Source organism: Mandrillus leucophaeus, unplaced genomic scaffold (assembly GCF_000951045.1).
Source record: "Mandrillus leucophaeus isolate KB7577 unplaced genomic scaffold, Mleu.le_1.0 Scaffold188, whole genome shotgun sequence".
NCBI classification, from domain to species: domain Eukaryota; kingdom Metazoa; phylum Chordata; class Mammalia; order Primates; family Cercopithecidae; genus Mandrillus; species Mandrillus leucophaeus.
Window position 1 is genome coordinate 801,367 of NW_012101898.1, and position 27,365 is coordinate 828,731.

The following is a 27,365-nucleotide window of genomic DNA, read 5'->3' on the forward strand; positions in this document are numbered from 1 at the left end:
AAAAGTTGTATGTTTTCTGCAAATAAAAAGAAATCTGGAAGTATAGTTTAAAGGTAAAAATGCAAATTTACACTAATGCATAGATTTTAAGATAGAAAATCAAAGCCATCTGAATACAGAGTATATATACATGATCATACACACAGCCACTTAGTCTTATGTATATAACTCTCTCTCTCTCTCACCCACACACACACCCCCACACCCACACCCACACCCACACACACACATACACAGAGAAACACTCAGTTGGGCACATACATCCGTATGCACATGCACAAACCCCAAACACCATTCTCTTACTTTGTGGAGAAATACTAAATAAAATATTATGAAAAACTAAAAACAATTTTAAAAATCACAACTCTAACAATATAAACATAGCCTAACATGAATTCTGGTGCAACTTCTATGCCCTGATGTTGACACTGGTGGACAGGAACGTGAGCTAGGGGGCGCTGTCTTCGCCAAGGATGTTTTTACATTGCTGTATCTGTCAGCCTCTTTGAGGCTCAAGCACAGTTATTTTTTTCTTTCCTTGTCCTTTTTATCTCAATTCTACATTTCACATTAGAAAATAATCCAACCTAATGTCTGCCCCAGGGAAATCTCTCTAGATTCATATATTTATTGATAGAGTAGGTCACATGGAAATTTAATCTAATATAGGTTTAAGTGGAAAGAATAAGAACAGGCACATTTATTATTTCTATATATCCCCAAACCAGCCAAGCTGATGTTATTTTGAGATCTCTCCAATGGAATTTTTTAAAAAAGAGTATTAAGTAAAACGGAGTCTGCATCATAATTTAATGATTCTGCTAATGTGCTTCTTGATTTTAATCTACTATAAATCCATTGCAATTATGTAGTGGAATTATTTAATGTGATTTTGCCTGTCTGAATCTATTATTTTTCCACAAGAAGCTGTCTGGAAAATACCAAAACGTATATCACCTGACAGGCAAATAGATTTCCATTCTCAGCAAAGTATAATATGTAATTTAAATTCATTATCTGAGGATGTGAGATCACATTAAATATATAGAAAATAATCTTTCTGGTCAGGGGCAGCCGAATTTTTACTATCAAAATATATCAGATTTCTATAATATTAACAGTTTCATTATCTTGAAAAAAGAAGAAAAGTGCTATTTTTATCAGCCCACTTGCATTGGTTGGATTCTAGTATGTATTTCAAATTTGTCCACAGCTGTTTAGCATTAAAACCAATGAGACTGACTACATTATAGAAGGTTCCCTCCTTCTATACCTTGGAACATATTGGCTGCAATGGTCTGAATGTTGATGTCCTCTCCCCCACATTCATATGTTGGAATCCAATGTGATCATATTAAGAGGTGGGGCCTCTGTGAAACGATTAAGTCATGAGCTCCATCCTCATAAATAGTCTTCTTCTCGCCCTTAGGAAAGAGGCTCAGTGCCAGCGAGCTCCCTTGCCCTTGCCCCCTTTGTTTTGTTAAGGCACCAGCAAGAAGGCGCCATCTTTGAAGCAGAGAATAAACTCTCACTAGACAACAAATTTATATTTTTTTTCTCAATTCTGATGTACTATAAGAATATAAATACTCCTTGCGTGAGACATTAGAATTCTAAATAGGATTAGTCGGACTTCTTTTTTTTCTTTTCTTTTCTTTTTTTCCCTTGGGACCCCAGGATGTGCCAACCTCAGGCCACAGACACTAGCCTTAGCTCAGGTCCCAGCCTCCAGGTGGGGTCCTGACACAAGCAGGCAGCCACCCCCAAGCCGTGACTGTGGTTCTCACTTTGGAATTTCATCAAACTGCCAGAGACATAGAAAGCTGGGGTCAGGTCCAGCAGGGGCAGCTGCCCCTCCCAGGGACAGTGTGTTGCTCCCACCCACCACTGCCCAGGCCCGCTGTCTCCTCTGCCTCACTGACCCCCTGCCGAGTCTCCCCGTTCCTGAGCCAGCACTGCATTCATCCGGCTCTCTTTGTTAAATTATTATTATACTTTAAGTTCTGGGATACACATGCAGAATGTGCAGGTGTTTTATATAAGTACACACGTGCCACGGTGGTTTGCTCCACCCATCAACCCATTATCTACATTAGGTATTTCTCCTAATGCTATCCCTTCGTTTGCCCCCCCACCCCCCAACAGGCCCCAGTGTGTGATGTTCCCCTCCCTGTGTCCATGTGTTCTTATTGTTCAATTCCCACTTATGAGTGACAACATGTGGTATTTGGTTTTCTGTTCTTGTATTAGTTTGCTGAGAATGATGGTTTCCAGCTTCATCCATGTCCCTGCAAAGCACATGAACTCATCCTTTCTTATGGCTGTATAGTATTCGATGATGTCTAATTAAACTAAAGAACTTCTGCACAGCAAAAGAAACTATCATCAGAGTGAACAGGCAATCTACAGAATGGGAGAAAATTTTTGCAGTCTATCCATCTGACAAAGGGCTAATATCCAAAATCTACAAAGAACTTAAACAGATTTACACTTAAAAAAAAAAAATCAAAAAGTGGGCAAAGGATACGAACAGAAACTTCTCGAAAGAAGACATTTATGAAGTCAACAAACATAGGAAAAAAGTTCATCATCACTGGTTGTTAGAGAAATGCAAATCAAAACCACAATGAGATACCATCTCATTCCAGTTAGAATGATGATCATTAAAATGTCAGGAAATGACAGATGCTGGAGAGGATGTGGAGAAACAGGAATGCTTTTGCACTGCTGGTGGGAGTATAAATTAGTTCAACTATTGCGGAAGATGGTGTGGCAATTCTTCAAGGATATAGAACCAAAAATACCATTTGACCCAGCAATCCCATTCCTGGGTGTATACCCAAAGGATTATATATCATTCTATTATAAAGACACATGCATACGTATGTTTATTGCAGCACTGTTCACAATAGCAAAGACTTGGAAACGACCCAAATGCCCATCAATAATAGACTGGATAAAGAAAATGTGGGACATACGTTGAACAACTCTAAAAAGTAACTTTAATTTTAAAAATATTTACAAGCATTATCAACCCTATTCTCTGCAGCAGGTTTATTGGAGGTGAAGCAGTGGAAGAACAAGACTTGGAGAGCTTTGGTTGTGTCTCTCTTACTCTCCAGAAGTATGAAAAAATAAATTTTCATTGTTCAAGCCGCCAAGTTTGTGGCACTTTCTTACAGCAGCAATAGCTCACTAATACGCAAGCATGTTTTTATTGCAGAAAGAATTTTGTCTTATAAAATATCAGAATTATGTTTGCATAGGTTGTGATTTAAAGAGCCATAATGTGTATTGAAATCTTCAGCACATTCATAGAAAACACATGAGACTCAATGTAATCATTTCCTTAAAATATTTAGCAGGGTAGGAGACTTTTAATCTGAACTTGGCACTTTAAAATTCCTGGATTATATTGTTGCACTAGATAGAGATAAATAGATAGATAGATAGATAGATAGATAGATAGATAGATAGATAGATAGATAGATTTAATTCATTTTGCATACAACTATCTAGTGGGATATATGTAATGTAATAGGCAAAATATAGACAGTATACTATATATTATAATTTATGCTGTATAATAGATATTATATACATATATACATATATTCATATATTATGATACATATAATATATGATACATATGATATGATACATATGATATAATATATAATATATGTATCATATATTATCATATATGTATATTATATATCATGTTTGTATGTGTGTATTCCATCAAATATTAGTATTTTTAGACAAAATGAATAGGCTTGCCTAAAATTTTATCTTTAAAATATCTTGGTTTTAATGTCAATAATTTGTTTGCATCATTCATCCCAAATTTAGTTTTAAGGAAGAGGAACAGGACTAGTCAATTCAATATGGGTGTACCATAGAAAAATCATATTATGATGTATAATGTTGTTGAATGTGGCCTTGGGAAATAAGAATTGTTAAACTATTTTAATCCTTTAGAGAACTTTGATCCTTTAGAGGCTGTCAGTAAATATTGCATAAAATATAAGCAACTTTTTTAGTAAAATAATGAAGACATCTTTTCCAAATTGAATTTTAGTGAGTTTTTGTACACATCAAATGTCCTAAGGAATTACTGGGATAAAAATTATTACATGAATCATATTGCTAGATCTCAATATTAAAATATTTCTGCACTATAAATTGTCATGAACACTCAGCAAAGTCAGCATGGACTGACACTTACAATTTGGTTCAGATGTTGAGATTGATGGTTACACACACACACACACACACAAAAACAATCCAAGAGGTATGATAAGGTTTATCACTTACATAATTGAGGCTTTTCTGAGTATAGAATGGCAGATCCACCCAGCAGTTCCAAAATCTCCTAGGAAAATAAGGAAAAGAGAGTAGCCTGTGGCTATTACTATGGTTAGAGGCTGGGGTCAGGGTGATGGTACTTAACACAACAGGGGCTTCTGTGAATTGAATATCCCCATTGCACTGGCTGACTCCAAAGTACAGAGAATCTTCCTTATCAGCTTTCTTATCAGCTTGCCCAGATGTGTGACACAAAGAGAAGACAGAGGGGTAAGGCTCAAAATCTGTCAGCAGCCAAACGTGAAAAAGTGAAATCAGACTCCTTACAACAGAAACATAATGTTAACTTAGTTATGAGATCTAATCCACTTACTATACTCTTAAATTAGACTTGTTAAATATTTTATTTACTAATTTGAAATCTATATTCACAATTGATAACTACGTTTTACTTTTTATTTTAGGAGTACTATTTCAACTTTTGGAATTGGATTGTGTAGGCTAGCTTCATAAAATGATATTGTAAATTTCCTTTTATTCTTCTTATAGTAGAACAGTTAAATAAATTAGTAATTATTTGTTTATTGAAAGTTTTGTAAAATCCCAACTCCAGGGTTCTTTGATGGCATTTTTATATCTTCCATTCCTGCTAAGTAATGTATTTAGATTTGACATAGTTGACTCTCTGTGTGTGTTCGTATGTGTATGAAAATATGCACATATATATGGATATAGATATATGCTTGATATATAGAGATAGAGAAATACATACATAATTGTTTTCTAGAAATTTTCAAATTTATCACACAAAGTTCTACACTGAATTCTTTTAAAATGTTTTCTTGTCATATTGCTTTCACTGGTCTTACTATTATTTGTTCCAACTTTTTTTTGATAGTTTTTTGACTCTGAGAAATTTACTTAAACTTTCTAAGCCTCAGTTTTCTTATTTATAAATTGCGACGGATAAAACCTAAGGTGTGAGTTTTCTTTTGTTGTGTGTCAAATTACCACAAACTTGGTGATTTAAGACAACCCACTCTTATTATCTCACCATTTCCATGAGTACAGTGTCTGGGCACAGCTTAACTGAGTCCGCTGTGCAGGGTCTCACCAGGCTACAGTCAAGGTGTTGGCATCTCATCTGAGGTTCAAGATGGTCTTTCAAGCTCATGTGGTTGGTAGTGGAGTTCAGTTCCTTACAGTTGAAGGACTGAAGTGGTTGACTTCTAGAGACTTCTCCCCTCACCCCAATTTCCAGCCATGTGGCAGTCTCCACAAAATGGAACTTTCCTTTTCCATTTTGGTAAGAAGCCGATTCTTGCCTCTTACCACCACCACTTCATCTGAAAGGCTAAACTGATTAAGACAGGCCACCCAGAATAATCACCCTTTGATTAACTCAAAGTCAACTGATTAAGAACCATAATCACATCTGCAAAATGTCTTTACCTTTGCTATATAATGGCAGCAATATCCATCACACTCATTCTGCACACAGTCAAGGAGCTGGATTACAAGAAGTGAGAACATCAGGGGGTGGGAGTCTTGAGGGTCATCTTAGAATTCTGCCTACTGCCCCTACCCAGAAGGGTTGATGATACTTGTCAGTGACTTACTGAGATAATATCCATAAAGATGCAGTGCACCATCTCAGCAAACTGAATATACCTCTCAGGCTCTGACCAATTCTATGCCCTGAGAGATCTCCTTATGCAGCACCTTTCCTGTCTGACCACAGAGGGGCTATGTGGGTGCTGGGAGTGTGCAGGGCCTTTGCCAGAAGAATATTGGAGTCTCCCTTGTCTCACTTGCTCTTCCGTGGCACAGATTTTGGATAGATTAAGTCCTGGTCACTCTTTTATCCTCATACGCCATGATCAGGGTCTGATTTCAGCTTAGGTCATTTTTCTACTTGCCCAGAAACTACAACCTGGGTGTGACCTGGTTTCCTCCATAGGGCACTAGATGTACCCAGGAAGATCATTCAAGGTCCAGCGCCAACCAGGCCTGAAACAACACTCCATAGAGGGGCGGAGCTGTGCAAGGGAAGGATTTCTGAGCTGCTGGGTTTTGAGAATTTCAACCCTTAGAATTACTGCAGCAGCTTACTGAGGTCATATAGCCTCTCAATCTCTTTTTTCTATACTAAATCTCTTTTTCTAGACATAAATGGTCTTCTTCAAAGAAATTTTTGCTGAGCCATTTCAGTCAGTTTACGCTAGCTTTTCAAAAGTAAGAAAAATTCTTGAACATAGATCAAACTTGCAGAAGTGAAAAGGAACCAAGCACAGGAGTTTCAGTAGGGTTAAAACCTGCTGTTAACTATAAATACTTTCAAATTTTATTCCCTCCCCTAGTACAGAGCAGCTCTCCACGTAGATCCCCAAATTTTATTTTTTCATCACGTAAGTGTTCAATAAACTTTGTGTCTTCCTTAACACTATGCTGTTCTGGTGGACTGAACTATTGACTAGCCACGTGGCATGTTAAGTCAGAGCCTCCTGCTCTGCAAAGTCCTCTTCATTTCTGGTCTTATTTTTCCTCACACACCTGGGAGGAAAAAGAACTAACTGCAGGTAGACCTCTGCCCAAACCAGCTCTTTCTAGTTCCAAGGCCTCCTGCAAATCCTTTAATTCTGCTTTCTAAACTTGCATAATAATATAACTACTTGAGGACAACACAACTATCTGATAGTGATGCAACCACATCCAAAACCTATTGCAATGTCCAGCATACAGCTGAGGCACTTGAGGCTCTGAGAGAGGGAATGATCTGCCTAAGCCAGCCCTGGGCAGAGCTAGGACTGAACGCAAGTCCTCCTCCTCCAAAGTTGGGAGTTTCATAGGGGACTGTCATGGCCCCTTTCCTACACTAGTCAAATTGGGATCAGCCCAATTTATAGGATCAGCCCACTTATGTCTTATGTCCCCATTATATCTCATGGGTAACTTGGTAGTGGTAGTCCCTAGGACATTATTCATATGTTATGAAACGATGGTGAACATTTCATTGATTCTCTTGGAAGAGCAAGGTGTAAGGATGGAAAGATGAATTCTACTCAGACTGGCTGCCCCCAAAGGGACAAAGAAACAGACTTTAGGCCAGGGTCTTTTTCTATCTTTTCTACTCTCAAGCAGAGAAAGTTCTGTGCTGAAAGAAAGCCACAGCCACTTAGAACACAAGACCCACTAGCCAAGGATTTCCTATAATATAAATGAATAAATGCTCCTTGTTTTCACTCAGTGCAGGTGTGTTAGCAATCCATGCATATGAAATACACTTACAAATGTATTAGATCCTTTATACTAAAGAAATTTATGACTCTGCCTAAATTATGTGACCTTGCAAATGTTCCCACGCATTCTGGTTCTTGGCTTTTCTAAAATCCTTTGCCTTTGCTGTCATCCACACAATGTAACAGTGGGTTATCGTCTATTATTTTATAAATGGTTTTCATTGCCCTATAATTGATTTCTGTCTGAATCTTACCACTAAAATTATGTTGGAAATCACCCCAGCAACTTAAAGGAAAAAAAGAAAATCACCATCTTCAATTAGGTAACGCTTATAAACAAACATTACCGACCTTGCCAACATCCTACTTTGGTTGCCCTGGAAAGGGGAAGAAGAGGTGGCTGGAAAAGGAATAAGACCAGGATGAATGGCCTTGGTTTTCCTTATTCTAATTCTTGTCCAGGGAATTCTTGGATTGAGACAGACAGAGAGAGACAGACAGAGAGAGAGAGAGAGAGAGAGAGGGAGAGGGAGATTGTATGTTGATATTTTATATATTATATATGTGTATATGTGCATATATATATATTTATTTGCTGTCTTTGTTGTCATTAGAAATGGTGCTTGCATTGTTATAAATGAGAAAGACAAACTAAAGTCTTCCCTTTAATTGATTAAGGTTAAATAACTTTAATAATAACTTCAGACAGAGAGATAAACTACCAATAATTTAGAGAATTAAAAGGTAGCTGATGATCAAGACAGTATTAAAATCTCCTTCCATTTGACTAAAATTTAGATAGGTCTTCCTAACACTAGGTCCCTGACTTCCCCCTCTTTTTAGAGCATTTATTAAAAAAAAAAACCACACACTTCTAATTATAAACTCTTACTTTGTTCCTTAGAAATTTAATTTAATTTTTTATATGAAAGTTGCCAGAATCAAAATGGAATCACTAATGTTAAATAAAACTCTGACAAATAGAGCCAGGGAAACCATGAAGAGAAAGTTTTGTTTGCATGCCTGATAATGAAAAAGACTATAAAAAAGAAAGCCTTGCACAAAGGCCATCGCAACCTTACACAAAAAAATACTTCTGCAAGGACATCTGCCCAGCAACTGCCTGTCCAACCTTGCACTGTAGTCACCCTTTTATGGATCATTGTAGCCAAGGATAATTATGTCGTTCTTCTCAATTTTTCTTTAAAAATCTTTGCCTTTCTTTACCTCCCAGAATAGGATACATACAAATACATTTATACAGCCCAAGTATTCTCATTGTAATGCTCTATTTCCAAACAAACATCTTTTTCTTTCAGTGAGACTCTGTGTTTGTAATTTAGATTGATACTTAAAAAGCCCCTTGAGAGTTTCAAAATCTAGAAATGTCTTTCTCAAGGACCTGGGAGCCCTCCCTCTCACATGCAATCATCCAGGGAGATAAGGCCCCCCTCTCTCAGTCTTTGTGAAGGGTGGGAGCCTAAATTCAATGGGGCCCCTTACTCCAAGTTGTAAAGTTATCTCAGGTCATGAAGATGTAAGAAAGTTTACCTTTGATTTAGGTTTGGCCAACTGGCAAACACAGATGGCCTATGATCTTCCCTGATTCCAGCTGTTAACGATGCTAATGCCTCTTGCTTCAGCAGAGTTGAGTTCAGGCTATGATCTACTCCCCTATCGTGACAGCTTTGGATAAAGTCTTACTTACCTGTTTTTGTCTGGTGTAATTTTTGTACTAATAGTAGTAAAAAAATATTTCAAGCTTTTAGAAAATATTTAAAATATAGGCCTGTAATCCCAGCACTTTGGGAGGCAGGCAGATCACAAAGTCAGTAGATCGAGACCATCCTGGCTAACATGGTGAAACCCCATCTCCACTAAAAAAACAAAAAATTAGCCAGGCGTGGTGGTGGGCGCCTGTAGTCCCAGCTACTGGGGAGGCTGAGGCAGGAGAATGGCGTGAACCCAGGAGGCGGAGCTTGCAGTGAGCCAAGATCACGCCACTGCACTCCAGCCTGGGCGACAGAGCGAGACTCTGTCTCTAAAAATAAAAAAATTAAAAAAAAATGAAAAAATAATAAATAAATGAATAAATAATAAAATAAAATAAAATACAGGAAAGTAAAAGAATATTAGAGCCAACACTATGAAACCACCACAAATATTGAACAGATGTTGACATGTTGGTAAAGATCTTTGGAACCCTTTCCCACTCTCCTCCCCAGAAGCAGCAACCATCATGGACCTGGTGTGCGGTTGCTGATGCCAGTGGGAAACGGGGAGAGACAGAGACTCAACCAACAGACTATGGCAATGGTGACCGGCTGAGAGCAATGTCTATGTCCCACTGGGTCAGAAGAGCAGGACTTACTGCCCTGGCAGAGGAGTGAGCTCTGGATGGTGATTCTGTACACTGGAACCCCCGCTTTTATCCGTCATTCCCCCAAGGACTTTTTGGAGAGAAGGAGTGGGGAGCTGGCCTTTCTGGGGCAGCTCCACTTAGAAACCAACTCCTAGGTTTGGGGACCTCAGAATTATTCTGGGGTTTAAGCAAGACCTAGCATTAGTTTGCAGCACAGGCCAGGTGTCTTGAGAACATAGTTCCTGTGGAGGTGGAGTTGGCTTTCTGTCGATTTGCATTTGGTCAACTCAGTTAATTAGAGATCAAAGCCAGAAAGAATGTTCCTGGGCTGAGGTCAAGTGTGGGATATTCTGTTTCTTCTAAACAGCCCTAAATATGTGCCCACATCCACGAATTTCAGTTTAGTATGCATCTTTTTCTCTGCCTGAAGGCAATTCAAAACTACAGAGTCTGCACTTTGCCCAGAGGTAGAATGCTAGGGAAGGGCATGTGCAATTCTGTATTTATCAGACAGGGATGGGAGCCTGGGAGAACCAGACATAGCGCAGGTCCCCTGCTCTTCTTCAGCTGTATTTCCTGCCCCTAGGACTCAACTGACACCAATTTTAGTTGAGGAGTGGGGGAGTCGGGTTTTCCCAACATTGAATACTGTGCTCAGGATGACTGTCTTAGATTTTTGATCCTAGGGAGAAAGCTCCTCTCTCAGTAAAGCTGCGTTTTTCTCCTTTGCTAATTTATTTTCAATGCATTAACATTTTCCTATCAAGTCCTGTAAAGTTCAGCCACCATAAGCACTTGATGTGAATCCCAAGACACAACAGAAAACAATTTAATAAAATCCTTCCACGTCATCGTTCCTCTGTTTCTGGAATGAGAGTGAAACGTAAAGAACTTTAACAACCTCTACTTATCCTGCCTCAGCTGATCCCATAGTTAGCACCTCTCACTTGTCTTGCTGAAATCCAGGTGCCATTTTCTGGACCAGTTAGAGATTTTGGGGTGCAAGTGACATAGGCTCGCTGGTTAATTCCAGTGAAGAGGAGACTCGTTGAACTGAGTAAGGGTAGCTGAACAATCAGTCCTCAAAAGTATGAGGCTCACAGACGCTAGAGGCCCTGGGAAGTGAGACCCAATGGACAAGCCCTTCTGGGTGCAAAGTTTCAAATATTTCTGCTTTCCTGAAGAAGTGTGCACACTGTACACCATTGGGATGTTTGGCAGAGCTGGACTTGGTAGCAGATGGAGATCCTAAATACAGCCTCTTTCTCTGCAATTGTAGCACAACTTAAAATAACGTTTGAATTGTGAACCTCTTCCCCGGGTTCCAAGATATTTTAAGAAGATGTAGATTTAGAGTGATCAAACCTAACAAGAGACAGTTATCCACACTGTAGCTTTCAGGTCTTCTATTTATTAAGGAACAATTTCTGTAGGCTAGAGGATTAAGAGTGAGAACAGTGAATCATTGCTTCTGTATTTGCTACTTTGAAATCTTCTATATATCTCTGAAAAAAAGAAATCTGTGTAGTCATCAGTCTGTATTTTGTTGGTAATTATTTATAAACATTGCACAACAGCTTCGTGAAATTGCAATGTTTTCTTTCATATGTGTGATGTGTTTGATCTTAGCAAAACACTAGTGGCAACTGGAAAATCCAGGATGTTTGCCTTTAAGATTATATTAAGGGCAAAAATCACTTCTTATCCTCTAAGGCTTCTATTTAATTTCAACCATTACCGTGTTTAATTGCAAAGAGAATTTGAAGATAAATCACATCATGTAAATCATGTAAAGCTTTAGAGAGTCTAGCTATATTGGCTTTAAATTATTGCATAGATTTTTTTTTAACCTCACAACAGTGTTGGCAGGTAGATCACAATGAATCAGTCTTCCTACTGTATGTTCTCATTATTTAATATTAACACCTGCCCCAGGGGCTCATAAAGTAATCATAAAGTTTTCCTAATAGATATTACATATAAAAGAGACTTTAGCACACATTTCTCTCTTCATTTTATCCAAGTGCATTACATCTTTCCTGATATGGTTTGGGTCTATATCCCTACCAAATCTCTTACTGAATTGTAATCCCCACATGTTGAAGGAAGGGCCCAGTGGGAGGTGTTTGAGTCATGGGAGCAGACTTCCCCCTTGCTGTTTTTCTAATGAAGTTCTCATGAGATCTAGTTGATTAAAAGTGTGTAGCACTTCCCACTTCACCCTCTTTTCTGCTCTGCCATGGTAAGACGTGCTTGCTTCCCCTTTGTCTTCTGCTATGACTGTAAGTTTCCCAAAGCCTTCCAGCCATGCTTTCTCTACAGCCTGCAGAACTGTGAGTGAATTAAATGTCTTTTCTTCATTACCCAGTCACAGGTAGTTCTTCATAGCAGTGTGAAAACAGACTAATACACTTCATTTCTTCCTTCCTTTGTTCCTTACACCAAATCTGGAAAACTTCAAATAAAAACTTAGATACTATCTTCTTCTACTCCTTCCATAGAAAAGAGAATTATCAGGACCAAAAAAAATTAAAGTGACTTTCTTATAGTATAATGAAATTTAAGAATGTGACATTTAGTCTCTTATGGACCAATAATAGAAGAAAATTCATCCTGAGAACTCTGTGAGAAAAAGGTGGGTCGAGGAATAGTTTCGTATCTATAATTAAAGGTATACTGTTTTAAGAAAACAAACAGTGTTTAATATTGACCAGAGAATATCAAATTGGTGGTATCATTAGTCTCCTAAGCAAGAAGTCAACTTCTTGCTTAGGAGACAGGAAATCCTAGCAATTTTATAGACAGCTATTTAATACAGAGTCCCTGCACCAGAGTTGGGGAAGCTGTCAAGCCACCACACTTACCAAATGGGGTGATACGACTGCCCTCGTAATTCCATTACAAAACACAGTCTGCCATAAGCACATGAATTTGTGTGGTTAAGTTTTAGCTGGTTTGCTGTGATACTGGATGACTGTGGCCCACTGTGGCGATGATGTTGGCTGGGTCATTTAAATTCTCCCTTTTTTGATTCCTGATAAGGGAATTACAGCAATCTGTCACTTGTTGCCAACAGAGAAGATGCAGATAGTGGTCTGACTCCCTGCCAAGTCTGACTTCTAGAGAGCAGGCTGCCTCTCTGAGTTGGTTGCTGTCAATAATGAGTTGGTGTCCTTTGCAGGTTGCTCCAGAATTTTGGTCTGATTTCTGTTTTTATATGGTCTGACTGTTGCCTGTATATTCAGACTCTCAGCGTGAAGACTATAGAGGCTCCACAAGGCACAGAAATGGGATCTGACATGAGTTACAACCACAGGTTTCATCACTGCCCCTAGTGGGCATCGTGATTGCTCCAAGCAAAGCCATGGAACTTTCCACACTAAGAATTTAAGATCTCAAAACTTCTCTTGACAGGTTGGAAAACATTTTTCTATACAAGTATTTCTCATAAAAGGTATCACTGTTAATCTTGGTTCTGTCTATGGAAATGGAAAAATAAAAACGCTGCATTTATTGAGAGATTAAAAAGATAATAGACAAAAGTTTTCCTTTCCCTTTGAAACTTTGATGAATTTTGCTATAATCTTCAAAGTCAAAGCAACAATAAAATCTACACTTGGCAATGAAGATCAGACTTACTTCATTTCTAGCATAAGAAATAAAGCTGATGTATAGGTTCAGATGTACATAACCCTCACCTCCTGAATGTCTTAATCTCATTATGCATAGAATTAAGTGATTTTTTTCCCTGACTACAAAAATAACAAGACATTGATTAGTTGTCCAGTTGTCATATCAGTGTGCTTTGTCGTTATAAATATAGTGAGGATCACAAGTGTGGTGCTTTGACAAGATGTTTGACTCTGAATCCTTGTTCGCGCTCATTACTGGCTTGCTTCTGCCCGAGTTTCAGTGATTTGGATCTTAAGAGAACGCATCATGGGCAGTGGTTGAAGCTTTGCTAGGCTGTGCATGAGATCAGACGGGCCCCAGATTTGACCTTCCTGAGCTGATATCCTGCCTTTAGGAATGTGAGCACAGAGAACGTCTCTGAGACATATGTTCCAGATTCCTATTAAACACGGGATATAAGTTTGTGCATAATGCTCACAATCCTGACTCACCTCCTTGGTAATTTGGAAACTGTGCCACTGTCTTTTCTGGGACAGAGTGTTTATAACTGTAATATCCATATAGGTTGATATGGACACTTTGTGTTTTCTGATCCAAAGGAATGATCACGGTGCTTTGTGAGGTGGCTAAATGAGATTTATTGGTATTTTCCTTTGGGCAACTGCCCAAAGTCACATTTTGCTCTGAGATATAATGTTGGAAATTCATTTATCTGTGATTTGCACACTCAACTGGCAGTCTCTTTACAAGGACTTTCTCTTGGTCACAGGATCGATCTATGGAATAACTCTAGCAATAAAGCTGGTCTGAGAAAGGAGGTGGAGAGACACAAAGCGACAGGATGAGACACATCGTGGAGGAGAAACGTAGTTCTTCTATGTAGAGTGAGAACTAGTGTATAGACGTAGGGGACAAGATAAACAAATGAAGTGAGGGCGGAGCTATTCAGCATGAGGAAATACGCTGATAAAAATGCTTTATGAACAAAAAATCTTCAAGGCAAATTTGCAAGCCTCCGTATTCCATTTCTTTGACTCATTCAGAAAATATCTCAAGTAGCAACCACCGTGTATCAGGACCAGGTAGGGGCACACCGAATGTGCAAGCCTTCACAGTGACAGAGGAGAAACTTGGGTCCAAATACCTTCTCTAAAGGCAAAGTAATAAATTCTGGAGAATGGGTGTAATGCTCGTTTTAGAATTCACAAGAACAAAAATTCAAGAGAATGCCCAGGAGAGATATTTGAGACAGGTCTTGAAGATAAAACAGATTTTAGTAGACAGAAGGGAGGGAACAGTCGGTATTCCAAAGAAAAGGAATGGAATGAGCAAATGCAAAGGTAGGTGCAAATGTGTTGAGTTTGTTAAACTTCAGGTAATATGTAGGATGAGCATGAAGGTAATTCCCACTTATCAAATATTTGAAGTGGCTTCAATATTAGAACATTTCACACATGGTATTACAGGTTCTGGTGAGCTTTCAGACCTACACTAAAGCAGTGCTACTTTTTTTTCTCTCAACCCTCACAACTTGACTCTGATTTTTTATACTTCTTTTGTTGAGATAAAAATTTAATACATTGAAATGCACACATCTTTAAATCGAGTGGTTGTTTATCTCACTGAGTGGTCAAAATTCTTTCAATATTCTGGATACAAGTTCTTCATCTGGTATGTGCTTTGCAAATGTTTTTCGTCTAAACTCTGGCTTGCTTTTTTAGTGTTAAAATAATTTTTCAAAGATCAGAAGTGCTAAATTTTGATGAGCTTCAATTTATCTGAAAAATATATGTATATTTGGTGCTTTTTATAGCTTTTATAAGAAAACTTTGCCTACTGCCATGTTGCAAAGACATTCTTCTATGCTTTCTTTAAAAAGGTTTCAATTTTTAGTTCTTACACTTAGCTATCTGATCCACCTTGAATTGATTTGTATGTACGGTGTGAGTTAGAAGTTGAGGCAAATATTATCCATATAGATAGCCATGTTTCTTGCACTATTTGTTAAAAAATCTTTTCTTCATTACATATCTTGGAAATCTCTGTTAAAAGCTAATTGTCAAAGTAATGTGAGTCTATTTTTGGACCTTCTATTATGTTTCTTTGACTTTTCTATACTTTTCTTGACTCTCGCTTTAAATGTTTTATTCATCACAGCTACTCAAGACTATATTCCCCTCAACAATTAATGCCTAAAATGTCTTTTGGGTCACTCTATTTATTTCTGATTGCCCCTCAGGTTCTCGACTTCTCAAAGTGGACATAGATGATAAACACGCTGATAAAAATGATTTATGAACAAGATCCAAATTATCCCAATGTGAAACTGAAGTTTAACTTCTATATATTATGAAATTTCCTATATCTTTTTTTACCTATTATTTTGAATGGTATGTAACCATGTATTTCTTTTCATTTCCTTTCTCTAAGATTAAGAAGTCCTTTGACCACATATTTCTTACAGATTTCTCACAAAATTAATTGAGTTAAGTACATACACCTCAAGAAAATATGCCTGGTGGCTGCAGTTGGTATGTGGGAGTCAGAGACAAAATTGTCCTTGGGATGAATGAGAGAAGGAGAGCGTCCTTACAGACAATAGAAGGTGCCTGCCTGAGATTTGGGCTGACCTGTGGTGGAAACAACTCCAAATGTTAGGAATGACTTTTGGTCTCAAAAACCTGAAATGATTTTGCCTTATTATAATATTTCAAACGTGAAATCCTGTAGTCTCCCGATATCCTAACATTCATGTGACACTCCAAAGTGACTCTAAAAAATTACCACCTCCATGGTCCATCTGGACTTCAGGACTGGCCAAAGATGCAATGTGATCCCTGCCCTTCTGCTGGCTGAAGCAGGTGCCCTGAAACTGCAGGGTCTGCCCAGCATGTCTAGGTCACCCTGCCACTGCTGATTCCTTGTAACAGCTTTTGACTGAGAGGTTTGGCTGGGGCTTATATTCAGAAGTGAAGTTACTTATTTGTTTTGCTTACTTTTTACACAAATTACACATAATTGTAAGACAATGGAAAGTATGAAATTTATCAGAGATCTCAGAATAATGACATAGCATTTGGAAACAATGTGTCAATAAGCCTCCTGGGGTGTTGGGGTGAGACTAGAAAGAGAATGTTCAGTGTGGCCTGTGTATTGCCTTAGGCAGGTGTGTCCTGTCAGTTGCCACCTAGTTGGAATTTGAGGAAAAGTGACTTTCTGTGTATTAAAGATGTTGAGGCAAAACATCTGAACACTCCATGAGGTGAGAGGGTGATGACATAAGATGTGGGTGCCTAGGAAGAGGGTTTTGGAGGAATGTGATCAATACAGATATCAACACCAACCTCTGTGCTGGTTGATTTTCCATGTCAACTTGGAGGGTGCTTTTAGATGACAGTGACATTTAAATTGGTAAACTTTGGGTAAAGCAAATTGCCTTTTGTAATGTGGGTGGACCTCATTCAATCAGCTGATGTCCTGAATATAACAAAAAAAAAGACTGTCCTTCCGGGATTTTATCTGCACCATTGGTTCTGCTGGGTCTTCAGCCTGCAGACCACCCTGCAGGTTTTGGACTTCCCAGACTCCATAATCACATAAGCCAATACCTTATAATACATCTTTTTCTCTTTCCCTCTATCTGTATCTCTCTGTGTATACACGTATCTATTGTCTACCTTTATTTCTGTCATGTTGGTTTTACTTCTTGGAGAATGCTGACTAATACAACCTCCTAGATCCTCCTTTAAGCAAGCACTTGCTGCTCAGCTACAAGGAGTGTGGATGGCACAGTGTGGGAGCCAGTTCCTTCAGGCTATGCCTCAGCTGTGGAGATAAGCCTCGCCCCATGTCTACTTTTCTGGGGCAACCCCAGTGATTGAAGAAGGTAGTTACATGGAGGTCCACCATTTAGGCCTGAAGATACTACTGGTTTCAGAGTTCCTGGCTGGGTTGGCTAAGGCTTTGTCAATCTTCTACAGATCAACTTCTCCCCCTGCCCCATCCTGCTACTGCCCCATTCTTTCACAAGTGGGACTCCTAATTCCCATTTGTGCCCCAAACTCCAACTCAGCATCTGATTCTGAGAAACCGAATTGCAACGGGAAGATAAATTTGCTAGGTAAGATTTTAAAATGGAATTTTTGATGAAAACTTTTTACTCCATCTGTCCTAGAACAACTTTGCTATCAGTTACCTCTCAATAATGCTTTGATCAAATGACCCATTCTTTTGGAGGGTTGTTCTCGCTCTCTCTGAAGCAGACAGGTGAACAGTACGTGCAGACATCAGAGCTAGTGGATGAGGGACCGGGTGGCATCTGTGTTATCAGCTTTGACTCATTGTTCAGCACCGTGCCAGTCTCCCTCTGTGGTTCTTACGTCAACTATTTTAGAGATGTGCACTACACTTGGAGTCTTTGCAATTCTTTCCCAATTTTATCTTAAAATGTATGTTTGCTAAGATTGTAGAAATTTTCTGAAGACGAATGACAAGCAAGACTCCTGTTTTTCTGTCAATGATTCACTCTAGTATGCCAAAATGTCTCTTAGATGGTGACTGCCAGATAGTTACCTTCTCTATAATATTGCCTTTGTGTCAGTCTAGAAGTATTCCAAAGAGAAGGGAGAGAAAAGGCCATGAGTAATGTCAGCTTCGTCTTTCTTATGAGGATTGACCCAAAGTTCCACTCTCCGTGTGAGACAAGTATTCTCTATGTTCTGATAACTCTGCCATTATCTGTCCATCAGACCCACAGCACTTCCAGTACTTGAGTTCAATAGACACTTGATGAGCCCCTCTCTGTGGGAAACGTCTCTTTCCCCACAGGGGTGCAGTCCAGTGATAAGATAAGCCTTGGTGGAAAATGGAATCAGAAACTTAACAAAGGGCTCTCATTAGAGCACAATGAGGATCAGAAATACATGCTGTGAAGACCTGAAAGAGGGAAATTTCAGGCCAACCAACCGGAGAATTAGATCTAAACAAGAGGATTTGTTTTTCCTCTTGGATTTGTTTTTATTTTGAGTTGTTTTATTTTTAATTCTCAAACCATTGACTAGAGAACACTGGAAGACTGCAGTTTTGGCATTTTGGTGACGGGTTCTAAACTTAAATTTAGATTAATTTTGGAAGACACCTTTTGAGGGGTGATGTGGAAGGAAGATAAAAAATGAATCCTTTGCCTTTGGCCATTCGAAGGGCATGGGACTCATTAGAGATATCTCTGGAGGATGACAGTGTAAACTCAAACGTGTGACTTGGCGGGTCTCAATAATGAATGTTCAGTGGTTGTGGAAAGGACAAGTGTCAGTGTCAATCCAGGCAGAAATGAAATATAGATAGATAAAGTGAGGGGCTGGTTTTCCTGGTCTGAATTCACTGCTCAAGTAATCTATCTTCTGAAAAAAAAAAAACAACAGAGATTAAATCTTTAAAGACTTTTAGGTAGCAAGGAAAATAAAAAATTAATCCCATTCTGATGGTCTAGAAAGTTGGAGAGGAGAAAGTATTTCTCAGTCTATAAACTTATTTTCCCAATTCTCATATTTCCTTAAATTAATACTGAGTACTAGAAATCATGATTTATGTGTATTTGCACTTACTTTTTAGCATTGTATGGCATAACAGTTGATATCTTTTACATTTTCACATGTAACTGATTATCTGCAAATTATTTAATGTTTTAGAAAAGTATACTTAATTATGCTGCAATGCAGTTAGTCCAAGCTGTTCTTGTTTGTAAATATTAATTACTCATATTGTGTTTTAGGTTTGCTACCACAGTCCAGAATATGGAAGGTGGGTTTTTTGTAATTCAGGAATAGTGAATGCTGCTAGTAGGTGAGTGTGGGAGATGTCGCTTCCCTTCACAAGAATCTTGCTCATCTAAAGTGAGGCTGCATTAAGAATTGTGTCTGGGCCGGGAGGGGTGGCTCACGTCTGTAATCCCAGCACTTTGGGAGGCTGAGGTGGGCGGATCACGAGGTCAGGAGATGGAGACCATCCTGGCTAACACGGTGAAACCCCGTTTCTACTAAAAATACAAAAAAAAAGCTAGGCACGGTGGTGGGTGCCTGTAGTCCCAGCTACTCGGCAGGCTGAGGCAGAAGAATGGCGTGAACACAGGAGGCAGAGCTTGCAGTGAGCCGAGATCGTGCCACTGCACTCCAGCCTGGGTGACAGAGCACGACTCCGTCTCAAAAAACAAAAAAATGAAGTGTGTCTGAAGTTTCACACAGGAGGCTGGCTGAAGACAAGGTGGAAAGCCATAGTGTAGTCTATATTCATAGAAATTTAGCATTTCTCATATTGGGTTACAATCATTAGTTTCTAATTGCTCCATGTACATTCCATGTTCTGGAAACACTAACTTGTATTTCTGGTATGCTTTCGTGAGTGTGACTAGAACTGCAGGCTGTGGCTTCCAGCCTGTGTCCTTCATTGAACTAAGAAGGTATAAATAAGTGATATGATGCTGTGCTGATAAATAAGGATGTAAAGACAACATTGTCGGTGTCACCAATGCTACGAACATTCCAGAATCAAGTTCCATCTTTAAATACTTGCTATCATCCTTATGAAAGTTAGTGAGAACCATGCAGAGCCATATCAGAGCCGATTATGGTTCTGTTTGGATTTTTAAAAAATAACTTATCAAAAGATTGAATTCTATTTTCATCATATTCAAATTAGTGACTTTTTCATATTTCTATATAACCAATGACATATATAAAGGAAATAAAAATAATAAGAAGAGTATAACAGTGGTTATCAAGAACAGAGATATGGGGGTGCGGCAGGGGGATGGAGCTCAATGGGTACAAAGTTGCTGTAATGCAGGATAAGTCTTGATTTCTAATGTACACCATGGGGACTATGGTTAATAATCCGTATTGTGTACTGGGAATTTGCTAAGGTAGTAAGATCTTAGATGTTTATTCCTTACTAACAGAAATAAGGTAGCTATGGAGGCAATGGATGTGCTCATTTGACTATTGATCATTTTACTATGCATTATGTTGGTGCAAAACTAATTGCGGTTTTTGCCATTAAAAGTAATGCAAAACAACAATTACTTCTGCACCAACCTAACGTATCAAAGCATCATATTTTACATCTTAATTATATACAAACTATAAAAGCAATTATAGAAATTATTATGTTACCATATATTATGGACTGAATTATGCCTCCCATTCATATATTGAAGACCTAACCCCCAATACTATAGAATGTGATTGTAGTTAGAGATAGAGTCTTTAAGAGGCAAATAGGTAAATGACATTATTAGGATGGGCCCTAATCCAATATGACTGGTGTCCTTATAAGGAAAAGAGATTAGGAGGACACAGACACACAGAGAAAACCATACGAACATGCAGGAAGCAGTAGGCACCTACAAGTCAAGCAGAGAGGCTTCAGGAGAACCAAACCCTTGATCTCTGACCTAGTCGCCAGAGCTATGAGAAAGTACACGTCTGCTGTTTATATCCCTCAGTCTGTAATACTTTGTGATGACAGCTCTTACAAACTAATGCAATAGATCTGTCTCTTGGAAACCAGTAACAGCTCCCAAGGCGAAGCAAAGAACGGAATATGTAGTCTCAACAACCACCATTCCTTCTCGACAGTTTGCTAGGAAAATGAACAGGATTGGCAATGATTTCACAACCTGCCTATTGAATTGTGTCACACAAGATATTTTAGTGTGTTTAATTTATTTGTTCATATTTTAATGAATATATCTTTCAAACACATTTAGAACTAACTAAAATTTAAAAACATCACTACTATTTTTCTTTAATTCTTGTATTACGTCTTCCTAATCTGATCTCCTCTTTATTATCTAGGTTGCAAGTTTACATTTTTGTCAAACCCTTGGATTTCAGAAACGCTTAAGCAGGAATACACTGTAGAAACCACAGTCTCAACTAGTTGTATGTTTGCAAACATATAGCTTATAAAGTAAGCTGACATTCAAAGTAACAGAGATCATGAGAGTTAGCAAGTTTATTTTGTCTTCAATTTTTTTCTAATATTGAGCATTAAAATTGGCCACAGGAAGGAAACTTTTGAATAAGAAAGGAATAAGTTGGAAAGAGGCAAAAGTAAAATGAGGAAAAGGCACTTTGGTACATGTATTTTAAAACAAAGGCAATTTTGGACAATAATTTTCAGAATGACTTTCTTTATTCCTTCATTCTTTTTAGAATTCCTATAATTTTGTCATTGAGATATTTTTACATATTTGAAATATTCTGTAAACATTTTTTCATTGTCTCCATAAAAACTGGTTTTTAACCGTGTAAAAGCTTTTGCATAAAAAAAATAGAGGCAAGATGGATTTTTAAACAACATAAGCTACAAACATTAAATATATGGCTCACTGATTGTTAACTTGTAATTTGTGGATCATATGTTGATTTTTGCCTATGAGATTAGGAAAGTAGTAGGTAGCTCATGTGCTATTGATTACTTTCTTCAAGTAGTTTTTATTTTTCAATTACTTCTGAGTTGTACACTTTTTTTCTGACCTTCAGAGTAATTTATAATCAATACCTAGTTAGCAGTAAAAAAAAAAAAAAATCCCTGGATATAGTGTATAATAACTTCAGTGTTTAAAGTCAATTAACCATTGTAACATGACCCAGGGCTAAATGAAGTGTTAGAAAAAAGGATGTTAGTCCAGTTTGTTAGGCCTGTTAACATGAGTAGTCTTCCCATTAAAATGGTTCTGTGAGCTTCTAAATTATGAAGCCTGCCACATGCTGTTTCTTTTTCTGATAGCTGCATTTTTTGACAAATAACAATTAATTCTGTAGTTTTATCTTGGTATTATAAAGGGTTACTATTACCACAGATAAACTGTATTGGACAAACCAGTTAAAACTTATAAATTTATGGGTCATTTCTAAAATGAAATAGATCGTATTTATATTTTTCTAGATTTCCATTGAGTAAAATAATATTCTATGTATATTTAATTGTAAAACATGATTTAGGGTATTATTAAAATTCTACATTTTTATTTTAAAAATGTCCTCTTGAATTTTGAGTAGAAATTTTATATTTATTTATATTCATTCAGTAATTTGTTTTGAATGCCTACTACATAACAGGTTGTCTTTCAGCTTCTAACATTATCATTTAATTATATAAAATTCCATTAAAAACTATTTAAATTGAACTAAAGTAAGTATTTGATCATTCATCTAAACATTAGACTTCCCGGATTATTACAATGGGTCCCTAATGAACCAGCTGATGTACCTCAGTTTTACCTCTGTCGCAGACACGTAATAGCTCCAATATTGATCACAGATTAATAAGGTGGATTACAGGACAAGGACCTGATTTAGTAAGGATATGGCAAAGTGGCTTAATCCATTCAAGCATGTGAAAAGATTTTTTTCCCAGAAAACCATCAGCACTGAGGGAACAAAAGAGACTTACTAGTTCCAAATTTACGTCGAGTATTTTAGGATCAGAAAATAGACCTGAAAAAAAAAATTTTTAAATATGTATTTTCTATTTTAAAAATGCATTTCTTTGATGATTAGTGACCTCAAACATTTTTTTCATATACCTGTTGGCTATTTGCATATTTTATTTGAAGAAATGTCTATTCAAGTCTTTACCCTATTTTTTAATTACTTGTTTCTTTTTTGCTGCTGAATTTTAGGAGTTTCTTATATATTTTGAATATTAATCTTTTATCAATTGCATGGTTTGCAATTCTCCCTTCCATGGATTGCCTGTGCACTCAGCTGATTTTTTTCCTTTGCTATGGCAGAAACTTTTTGGTTTGATGTAGTCCCACTTGTCCATTTTTGCTTTTGCTACCTGTGCTTTTTGTGTAACATCCATGAAATCATTGCCAATACCAATTTCAGAAAGCTGTTCGCCCATGTTTCCTTCTAGACTGTTAGTTTCAGATCTTATAATTAAAACCACAAAGATATTACCTCACACCTGTCAAAAGGGCTATCATAGTAAAAGAGAGAGACACTAAAAGTTCACAAGTATGTGAAGAAATTGGAAGTCTTGTACACTGTTGGTGAAAATGCAAAATGATGCAGCCACTATATAAAAAAGTACAGGGAAGGAATCTTTAAAAAATTAAAAATAGAATTATCACATAATGCAGTAATCCCACTTCTGAGTATTTATCCAAAAGAGTAAAAGTCAGGATCTTGAAGAGATATCAGCACTCCTATGTTTATTGGAACATTATTCACAATAGTTGACCAGTGAGAACAATGTAAATGTCTATCAATAGACGAATGAATAAAGAAAATGTGGTGTGTATATATATATATATAGCTACAAATATATAGTTATATATACATACACTGTATATATACAGTATAAAATATACCACACATGTGTGTGATACACACACACAATGAAATATGATTCAGCCTTAAAAAAGAGAAATTCTGTAATGTGTCCTAATATGGATGCACCTTGTGTACTTTATGCTAACTAAAAAATGCCAGTCACAGAAAGACAACTACTGCTTGATTCAACTTACATGAGGTAACTGAAGTAACCAAATTAGAATTAAAAAGTGGAATAAAGGTCACCAGTGCCTAGAGGTAGGGAGAAAAGGGGAGTTACTAATGAAAGGGCATAAAGTTTCAGTTAAACAAGACGAATAAGTTCTAGCTCTCTGCTGTATGATGTTGTACCTGTAGTCAATAGTACTGTATTATACCCTGAAAATATGAATATTTTTATTCTAAAAACTGAGATGATACCTCTTCCCATTCCCATATTCTCTGTCCAGTTTTTTCTAATCTGATTATGTACCTTTCTCTTTGTAAATAATACATATTTTAAAAATTATTTTTTTCAGGTCTACTTTCTGATCCTAAAATACTCTACGTAAATTTGGAACTAGTAAGTCTCTTTTGTTCCCTCAGTGCTGATGGTTTTCTGGGAAAAAAAATCTTTTTTTAGAAATACCATTTGACCCAGCAATCCCATTACTGGGCATATACCCAAAGGATTATAAATCATTCTATGATAAAGATGCATGCACACATATATTTGTTGCGGCACTGTTCACAATAGCAAAGATTTGGAATCAACCCAAATGTCCATCAATGATAGACTGGATTAAGAAAATGTGGCACATATACACCATGGAATACTATGCAGCTATAAAAAAGGATGAGTTCATATCCTTTATAGGGACATGGATGAAGCTGGAAACCATCATTCTCAGCAAACTATTGCAAGGACAGAAAACCAAATACCACATGTTCTCACTCATAGGTGGGAATTGAACAATGAGAACACTTGGACACAGGGTGGGGAACATCATACACCGGGGCCTGTTGTGGGGTGGGGGTAGGGGGAGGGATAGCATTAGGAGATATACCTAATATAAACGAGGAGTTAATGGATGCAGCAAACCAACATGGCACATGTATACATATGTAACAAACCTGCACGTTGTGCACATGTACCCTAGAACTGAAAGTATAATTAAAAAAAAAAAAAAGAAAAGAAAATTCTACCATGTGCTAAAGAACTTCTGGTTGAAAAAAACACATTGTATTATATTGTATTGTATATTTTATTTCTAAACTTTTAGTTTTGAGGGGTACATATGCAGGTTGGTTCTATAGATAAACTGCGTGTCATGGGGGTTTGTTGGACATATTATTTCATCACCTGAGTAATAAACATAGTATCCAATAGGTAGTTTTTCAATCCTCACCCTCCTCCTACCCTCCACCCTCAATTAGGTCTGGTATCCATTGTTCCCTTCTTTGTGTCCATATGTACTCAATATTTAGCTCCCATTTACAAGTGAGCATATGCAGTCTTTGGTTTTCTGTTCCTGCATTAGTTTGCTTAGGATAATGGCCTCCAGCTCATTCAAGTTGCTGCAAAATACATTATCTCATTTGTTTTACAGTTATGCAGTGTTCCTTGGTGTATATATACCACATTTTCTTTATCTAGTTTACCACTGATAGGCATTTACATTGATTCCATGTTCTTTGCTATTGTGAATATTGCCGCTCGGCCACTGTGGAAAGCAGTTTGGTGATTTCTCAAGGAACTTAGAGCTACCATTTGGCCCAGCAGTCTTGTTATTGGGTATATACCAAAGGAATATAAATCATTATAGTATTTTAAAATACCAATTAGAATTTGTGATTATAAGACTTTGGTCATTCTTTTGGAAAAGAAGTTATGGATTAACACCATTCAAATATAATTTATTGTGTCCAAACTCCTGTGTAGCTAGGTTATACTATATTACAGGCTTAAGGAGAGTTTTTAATCTCAGCCATAGCAGAGAATGTGTTTTCTTGTTTCAGCTATAAACTGGACCCAAGTACAATGTTTAAAGGCCAATGTATGTTTTTGTAACAACTTCACAAATATAAATTCTGCACGCTAGTGTGTCGTACTGGCTTCAAGGGAAACAGTAGCATTCAATAACTGGGATACGTTCTTTATAAAAATTGCTCTTCATTGTGAACATTTCTATTAATTTGGCCTCATGTTCATTACATCCAGGGTATTTTTCTCAGACACTGGCTGCCTGGATGAATTTTGTTAGGCAGATGCAGAATCAAAATAGGCTAAACAATACTGAAGGGATTTATGCTACAGGAGATGTTTCTGTACGTCGTTACCCAGACTTCAGTCATGGCTCATGTGGGCTCTAGTAATAAAAGTAAGAGTTTTACAAGTGAGTATCTGCTACATACCTCCTGGGTGGGAGTAACTCACACTGTCAAAAGGAGTTACATTCGTGACCCTCACTGGCTGGATCTCATGGCATCCTTTGATATTACTGTAGTCTAGGTTGAGGAAATATTTGAGAATATATTTTGTCTGAATATTAAAACTATTTTGAAAATGGAGTTTTTGTATTAAAGAATCATCCAATATTTTGTTGCATTAGATAGAAAATCATCATCAATAAAATATTCACTAAACTGGCACTTGAATTCCTACTTGAAACCTGGCACATATTATTATGTAATCTATTATCCTGAGTAATTTCAATCGCAACATAAATACTAACAAATAACGATCAACCAGCAACTACCCCTAATCAGCACCCGTAACTGTACAAGGCAGCCACATCCAGAGAAACTTCACACAATAACCCTGCCCCCTCACCCTCAAAAGTCATCCAATTCTCTATGCTATTAAAATCAATCATGATCCCCACTCCATCGTGCTCAGTTACTCACCGAACCAGCATCAACTCCATTAATAGTCCTAATAATAAAGCTCCTCAGATGTTAATACTTGACCCTCGTGTTTCAGGATGCTCCTCAGTAGCCATGGCCGTAGTATAGCCAAAAACAACCATCATACCACTCCAATAAATCACAAAGACTATCTATCCCACAAAAGCTCCACCAAAATTCAACACAATACCACAACCCACAGCACCACTAATAATAAGCCCTAGACCTCGGTAAATAGGGAAAGGTTTCGAAGAGAAACCTACAAACCCTACACCAAAGAGACACTTAATAAAAATATAGTATATGCCATTATTCCCACATGGACTATAACTGTGACTAATGACATGAAAAGTCATTGTTGTATTTCAACTATAAGAATGCTAATGGCCAATATCCACAAAACATACCCTAATAAAAAGTATTATTTACTCATTCATTGATCTTTCCACACCATCTAACATTTCTATATGATAAAACTTCAGCTCACTTAGTGCCTGACTAACCCTCCAGATCATTATCGAACTGTTTCTGGCCATGCACTACACATCAGACACCTCTCTTCTCTGCCTTCTCTTCAGTCACTCATATTAGCCGAGA